Here is an 8,080-nt window from a genome sequence, read left to right as displayed (position 1 = left end):
GCTCGATTAGTGCCTCCAATTAGTATATATACGACATACGATATAAGATAAGATATAAGATTGTTTGGGACCTATCTTGCTCAAATATGGCAAAACAGTTCATTGCCATGTTCAAAAATCATCCTTCAATAATTCTTTTCCTATTCTGCCCTAAATGACATTGTGTGAACCAAGTGCCATTTATCTTTGCTTGATTGACCTCAAACATTTTGGACATCTTTTCATGTCCATATAAATGCCCCATGCCAAAATTCAACTCAACTTGCCTAGTAAGTATTCCTGAGCAATGTTTCAAAGTTCTTGTCTGAGGGAAGCCTGTGTGAAGGAAGTACAAGCTAGGCATATCCAAATGAGTTGAAATTTTGCAAGACCCTTCATATGATCAAATCATTACTTTCCACCAAATATGAGCTCATGTAACTCATCTATGTGAGCCCAGCTCCAAATCTTAGTTTCTGGTCAGATTTCCAGTTTGTGAAGCAACTATATTTTATACTGCTTCATTTAAGCTGAAAATTTACCCGGGCATTCTCCTGTCCATATCCATTCTCTCCACTAAGTTTTGGCTCTATTCATCAATCCATTTGCCTTATGCAATTTTTCCAAGTTTCTGTCTAGAGGAAAGCTATATGAAGCAAGTGCTATTTTGGCACATGCAAATGGCATGAAACTTTTTGGGCATATTCATATCTTCAAATAATTGGGACATGCCTAATTTCAGCTCAACTTGCATCTTCATGTGAGTGCATCATCCAAATCTCTAATTCTGGCCCATTATGGTGCATCCTACAGCAAGTACCCTCTAAACCTCTCCTCTTAAGCTCATTTTTGGTAATCATCATCACCTTATTGTGTGATCACACCATGCCAAAGCCCCGAGTCTATCTCCTTCTGTGTTTGTCTCCCCGCAGCACAAACACCTTGTTGTTCATATGTTTTGGCTCCTCCTCCAAATCTCGTCTTTGCCCCTGGACCGATTTATTTCTTCATTTGGACTAAGGGCAGCAGGGTCTATCTACTAGACATGATGTGGCCGATCACTTGGCACCGTGTATGCCAGTTCACGCGGTGACCACCGGTCGCGACCAGCCAAACTCTCGCTCTGGCAAGACCTCAGCGCTGTTCTCGTCCGCTCCCTCCTCGTCTTGATGCCAAACCATGTCCTGGAGCTCCCCCGTGATCTACTGCTTCATCCTGCATCGATGCCCTGCCCTGCATCGCTGTGGTGTGGTCGACGTGGCCGCGCCCATGCCACTAAATGCCTCTGTCCACCATTAGTGCACTGCTTGAGATCGCCCGTGACCTCTCAAAGCCTCTTCCACGGCCTATATAAGGACCACCAAGTTCCGCAGCTCCCAAGCCTCTCCCCGTTCCTCATTTGCCCCCTGAGTCGCCTAATCTCGCCGGAGTTCGTCGTTCGTTCTCGGTGTTCGCCAGAGTCCGAGCTAGTTCGGCCACCTCGAGCCCCCTCTACCCTCCCCTCCACTACCTTCCCCTCACCCCCGCAGCTCGCCCCACCCCCTTGCCCCCTTGCTGGAGCCGCTGCTTCACCAACAATCACCACCATCGGCCGCCCCCGCCTCCTCTCAGTTCCTCTCCGCTCCCGCACCCTCCACTCCTCCCCGGCGGTCTTCCTCCCTCTAGAAGGGTGTGGCATGGCCCCGCGGTCCCGCCGGTGCCCTCGGACGGTCCGGGGATTGCCAGAGCCAGCCGGCCCCTTGGCCTCTTCCCTCCCCTGCCACTGCTCTGCTTCATGCGAGGCACAGGCGCGGGAGGAAGGAGATGAGTGCCCGTGCCCCTCCCCCCTGCGCCTGGGCCCCACGCGAAGTGGCACACCCCCTCCATCCCACGTGGCAAGTGGAAGCAAACTTTTGAAAGTATGTTTTCTTTTACTGAAAGCGTATTTCCTTTCTTCTCCAGCCCAAAGTACGTTTTGTAGTTCAGAAAACGTATTTTTCCTTATGCGCTTTCAGTTTTTCCTCCCAGGGACCCGTTGGTGATGAAAATATTCATAGATTAGTCCCTAGACTTCTACACCTCGTAACTCCGCAATCGTAACTCCGATCGAGGTGAAACCAATGCTCACTTCTTTGTCTCGTCGAGATCTTGCTGTTGGGAACATTTTCACTAAGTGGTCCTATAGAAAATGACCATTTTGCCCTTGCCCTTATCAGCCCCTCCGAGAGAGAACCATTCACGTTTCGTTCCGCGGCTTCACCACACTTCTTCCCGGAGTCTCCGTCACCCCCAGGCAAGCCAAATAGCTGCTTGCATGATAGCCATGCAGTAGCCATGGTTTCTACTTGAATATTTAATAAAAGTTTGCCTATTATCTGTCTGCTTGTTTGCTACTACTGTCGTTGTTTCGGTTTTGCTCGTGGATTCATGTTCACATTCATGCTATGTTCCAATGAATCTTGTTATCTTGTGCTACTTGCTAGTATCATGTTCATATGTTATGCTTGATAGTAGTAGGACATGCTGATAGTAGTGGTATTGTTTCTGATGCATGTTTATCGTCTGTTAGTCAGTACCGTTGTTGTGCATGTTCCATTGCAGCTAGTTGGTTACATGCTTACTTGGTATTATTCTTGTTATGTTCTTGCATGGTATTTATTCATGGTGCCAGTAGTCATGCTATGCTCCTGTGTAGTGTTACGATCATGCTCGTCGGTATGCCATGCTCATTTGGTTAAATGCTTCATTGTGGTTATGCTAGATGATTATGGTGCACCTCCATGCTTATGTTGATATCATGTTCATGCATTGTAATTGTATCATATTTTTGTATTATGGCTCAGCTTATTGCATTCAAGTTAATCGGATAAAAATGAACTTGAACAACTATTGGCTGAGTCATGGTGCCACTGAATCGAGCTGACCAGTGCAACCACACTTGCCTTTATGGGAAGGACCTAACTGGGTCTATTGTCATGCCTCTCGCTGGTGCCTCCAACGAGTGAAGGTTATGGGCACACGCTATCTTGATCAGGTAGGCGGACATAAGCTTGTGTGCCTGTTGTTGTTGTTATGGTACCTTGTCCCCATTTGGGACCGTTTATGTTTTGCCACGATGGTGGTCGTTGATGCCTTTGGTAGGCACGGGGCCACCCATGACTTAGCCCAAAGGGGAGTTGGTCGGAGTGGCCGGGAGAGTGTCATGGGCAGTAGATCGGTTTTGTCGGAATGCCGTTGGTCCACCCAAATGGGAGCGTGAGGCCATGGGTTCCGTGGTGTGGGTACAGTGTGCTAACCTCTGCAGAGTGTGTGTTAAATCTATCGATAGCCGTGCCTGCGGATATGGGCCCAGTTCGTAGTCGGTCACACTATCCGCCAAGAATAATAATAACTTGATCAATAACAACCCCGGTTCAATGATGAGAAAGAGATTGGTTGTGATCGAGAGAGGATGTCGAAGGTATCATGGATACCGAAGTTGGTTGACCTTTATGTGATCGCAAGATGATCACGGTGGTATCATGGATACCGAAGTTGGTAAGTTGATGCATGAGACAGTTACGAGGTAACCGCCAAATAAGAGTAAGTTAGTGCATGATATGTTAACCGGTTGCATGTAGTATCATCATGTTCATATGCTCATGCCATGCTAAAGTTGTATCCTGTTCAGTTGTGCATGCCATGTTGTTTTGCTAGTTTCATGTTCATGATTGCTTTGACCTTCTAATGTCATGATGTTGTTTGTCTTGACTGCTTTTGGTTATTGTGAGCTTGCCGGTACATTCAATGTACTGACCTGGTGTGTCATGCCAGTTCGCAGGTGATGCCTAGTTTGCTTGCTTGTTTGGTGCGGTTCCTGTGTTCGCGAGCTAGGGTAAACATTCCAGCCAGAGTCCCTGCGGATTGGCTTCCATCATTGTCGTTCACTGTTCCGCTGCCAGTAGTTGTTTGACTGCCTCGAGTTGTTATGATGCTTGCATAGAGCAACTGTGGTTGGCATAGCATCGCTGTGCTGGTGTTATTCATTGTAATATCGGAGACCTTGTATTCATATTCGTGCTTTAATAGAGAGCTGGTTTGTTCTATTGTAAGCAGTGTCGTATTCCAGAAGACTTCACCTCGATCTCTGGGCTGCAATACGGGGCGTTCTAGTTTCTCCGAGCCAGGGTGCCACAGTTGCCATCAGAGAAGACCGGAAAAGGTAGTGCTCGTGAACTTCCACACCTCCCATGAGATTATCCTTCCTATGTTGGATTATATAGGGTTGTACCGTCGCGGTCAAAGTCATCTAGATTACGTCGTCAGTTGGACGCACCTTGTTTTGCAGAAGATTGTAATCTGCCAAGTACCCACATGAGATGCAGATTATGTAGACTTCAAGCTAATTGCCTTGTTCGCCCGTGGACTCGCCTATCTTTCCGCTGGTGCCTTCTTTAGCTAGATACAGCTCACCTCGCAATCGATCATCAAAGCTGATACACACTTCTGTGATTGTATTGAATACAATGGCATCATCTACACGATCAACAAAGCAGATGGCACCACGTATTGCTGGGATGGCACGTGTAAGTTGTTTTCGTCTGATGTTAATGATAACACCATGACACTGTTTGAACTTTTTGTGATGATTGGCATATCCCTGTTTGAGCAGAAATTGAGTAGAACTATGGAAATGTATTAGAGACGTCGTAAATCAGCTATATTTGGTTAATTCATGCGATTGTGACCATGTCATTACAACCAATTTGTACCACTGAATAATCAAACGGTTAGGAAGATATGGATATTCTCCTTATTTTATAGTAATTATATACTACTAAATATGAGTGTGTATCAATGGCCATGTTAGTTTCCTCATTTTCATGATGTAGAAACATGCATCGCACTATTGGTTTCATCTAACCATACATTAGGGAAGTAAATGTGCATATGGAGAACTCTATATTTGGAAGTAGTGAAATCCTGTAATGCTTACCATGTCTACATACCTATATTCGCCCTTCAGCAATCAATGGCTAGAATAGTATCCTCACAAAAAATTTACCCACAGAACATGCATATAAAACAATGCATGGTCTGTTAGTTTCCTTGAAGAATTTGTTCGTGCGGACAGAACATGATTATAACATGCATGCCATGGTAGTTTCCTGTGAAGAGTCGATTGTGAGATAACATGAGTATAACCATGCATGGCACTTCCATATTTTCGAACCCAGTATACATTTCCCTATATTTTCCTCTAAGTTCCAATAGGGACATATCAATGCTATTTCTTGCATTATCTTACTCATACTCTGAACAATGCTGATCTTACATTAACAATGCATGTCCTTTTTGATATGATGCAGTGTCCCTATAGTTACTGGCCTTTGTAATCACACCACCTTTGCCAAAAACAGGGAAGCACAACTGGTTCCTCGCTCGATCAGACGACGGCAAAAGACTGATGATCATTCGCACACATGAGCCGGAAAAGTTATATTGCAAAACCTCACTATGTACAAGCACCGTGAAATACGTGAGTATCCGAACAGTGGTTGTTACGTCTATGAGCAGGATACCAGCTTGTTTGGGCCTTCAGGATTTTTGAGTTGGAGGCAGGTATATATCCTTGGTTCACACTCTCTGTTCTTGGACTCAATTATCCGATTAACCAGGAGATCACCGTTGGCAAGGTCCTTGATGGCAGAGAGGCTCTGTTTGCTATGCAAAACTATGTCTACACGGTGAGCCCTAGGACTTCGGGAGCAAACTCCCCTGATTGTCAACGATATAGCCTGCAGCCAAAAGAAGGTGAGAATGACAAAGGCATCTGGATTAACTTTGATCCTTGGATCTCAAGTCCGACAGGCAGTGATGTGGTCCAAGCCTTTATGTTGATAGGTAATTGGGTTGTTGCATCGAAAGGGTGGAGTACTGGTGTCTCCAGAATGCTGGTCGCCGAAGCGGGGCTGCAAATTATGATGGTTGTCGGCGTCCTGGGAACGGGGGTACCCAGACTTGCCTACCTACGGCCCATGGCGTGGCTTCACCAGCGGCCTGGTATGGCCCATCTTCGTCAGCAAGCCACTCAAGACCCTCGCGAGGCGGACGACACAAGACCTCCTCGGGGGCAGCCTCACTAGGTTGGCTCCTGAGGAGCGGAGATATCAAGGCAAGGAGCACCTCGTGAGGTGCGCGTGATGTGAGCCATGATGACCAAGGCCAGGCGGGCACTAGCGTGCGTAGAGTACCAGTTTCCTCTTTGGTGCTAAAGAAGCAGGCGCATGCAAGGAGTCCCGAGGCATCATGCAAAGGTTTCCATATCGGTGCAACAAAACCAGGACCGGAAGGACGGCAGGACAAAGGTCACTAGCCCACTGCAGCGTCACCATCAGAACCTTTGGCAGGCAAAGACCACCTTTTGTTAGGATAACTTGTACTAGTTGTCTCCCTTCAAAATTGGCCATTGTGGGATCCCTTCCTGCCTACATTTGGGAAGAGGACCAGGGCCTCTATAAATAGGGCTAGCCACCACCATAGCAAGGGGACGAACTTTGGATCAGATCCATTCCTCCAAGGCATCTCACCAGCTCATAGATCTCAAGAACACCTCTCCTCAGGACGATGTTCATCCCTGGTACTTGTTCATCCTCAGCCTACAAGGCAATCCACCACACCACACTGGAGTAGGGTATTACACCACAACGGTGGCCCGAACCAGTATAAACTCTCGTGTCTCTTGTTCCCTGGGTTCGGCGAGCTAGGCTTTGAGATCGTTGCGAGAGGGAGCTAGAGAGGGACATAGTTCTTCGTGCGCACCCCAGTGCTCGACCTTAAGGGTTTGCCGGAACCCACGATCCGACATTTGGCGTGCTAGGTAGGGCTACACCAAAGCTTCGCTCCCCCGTCGGCTTCGCCTCTCCGTTCAGCCTCCATGGCCGGTGCCGCTCCCCGGCTGGACCGACAGGCACCCGCGACGGCGCCATGGGGCCCGGGCCCTCACCCCGCCTTGAGACGGGTGCAGTGGCCGCACAAGTTCAGGCCAGAGGAACCACCCTGCTATGACGGCGCGGTGGATCCATCGGCCTTCCTGCTGGCATACGAGGAGGCCGTTCTGGAGGCCGGAGGCGATGAGAAGGTCATGGCCAACTGGTTCCCCATGGCTCTCACCGGCATGCCGCGCGCCTGGCTGCTCAACCTGCCAGGATCCTCCGTGGCTTCTTGGGAGGAGCTGCGCGGCCTTTTTGTCGCACGCTTCATGGAGCTAGCGCATGTCGCCGTCACGGCCCTCCTCGGCGGCTCGCAGGCACCACCCTTAGACCGCCATGTCAAGCAGTTCTTCCGCCAGATTGCCACCTCCTCCGTGCAGTAGAGGGCCCCTCCAGATGGGCCGCGCCCAAGGAATACATCACCTTCGACTCAGGAGACCACCCGACGACCACCGCGGGCTCAGCCGCGCTCCCGATGCTTTGCACCCCCACCATCTACAACATGGCAGTTACCAAGACCCTCATTGACGGTGGGGCTGGCCTCAATGTTCTTTCCATGGAGGCTTTCAGCTTGCTCCACGTGCCGCACGGCCGGCTCCGCCCTACCAAGCCTTTCTCCGGGGTCGGCAGCGGCTCCACCAGCCCCTTGGAGCAGATCCGCCTCCCCATCACCTTCGGCACATGCAAAAATTACCGCACCGAGCTTATCGACTTCGACATCACTCGCATCGGTCTCCCATACAATGCTCTTCTCGGCTACCCGGCCCTAGACAAGTTCATGGCGGCGACTCATCCGGCCTACAACCTCATGAAGATGCCGGGGAACAGTGGCATCCTCACCGTGCCTGGGGACACCAAGGAGGCGCTTGCGGATCTCAAGCTCGCCTTCCGGGCAGCTGCTGCCACGCGGCCAAAAGCGCGGGGGGGGGGGTCCTGAGGCCCCAGGGGCTGCACCGACCAAGAAGAAGCAGTTTTTATCTCAAGGCCGAGCTAAGACGAAGCAAGTACCAGTCGATGAAGACGGAACCTCAAGAGCCACCTTCACCATAGGCACCGATCTCGCCCCAGACGAGGAGGAGGCGCTGGTGAGCTTCCTGCGCGTGAACAAGAAGGTGTTCGCCTGGGAGCCCAAGCAACTAGTTGGGGTCCCG

This window comes from Triticum dicoccoides, chromosome 7B (assembly GCF_002162155.2).
Source record: "Triticum dicoccoides isolate Atlit2015 ecotype Zavitan chromosome 7B, WEW_v2.0, whole genome shotgun sequence".
NCBI classification, from domain to species: Eukaryota; Viridiplantae; Streptophyta; class Magnoliopsida; order Poales; family Poaceae; genus Triticum; species Triticum dicoccoides.
Note: the sequence above shows the minus strand (reverse complement) of the source record.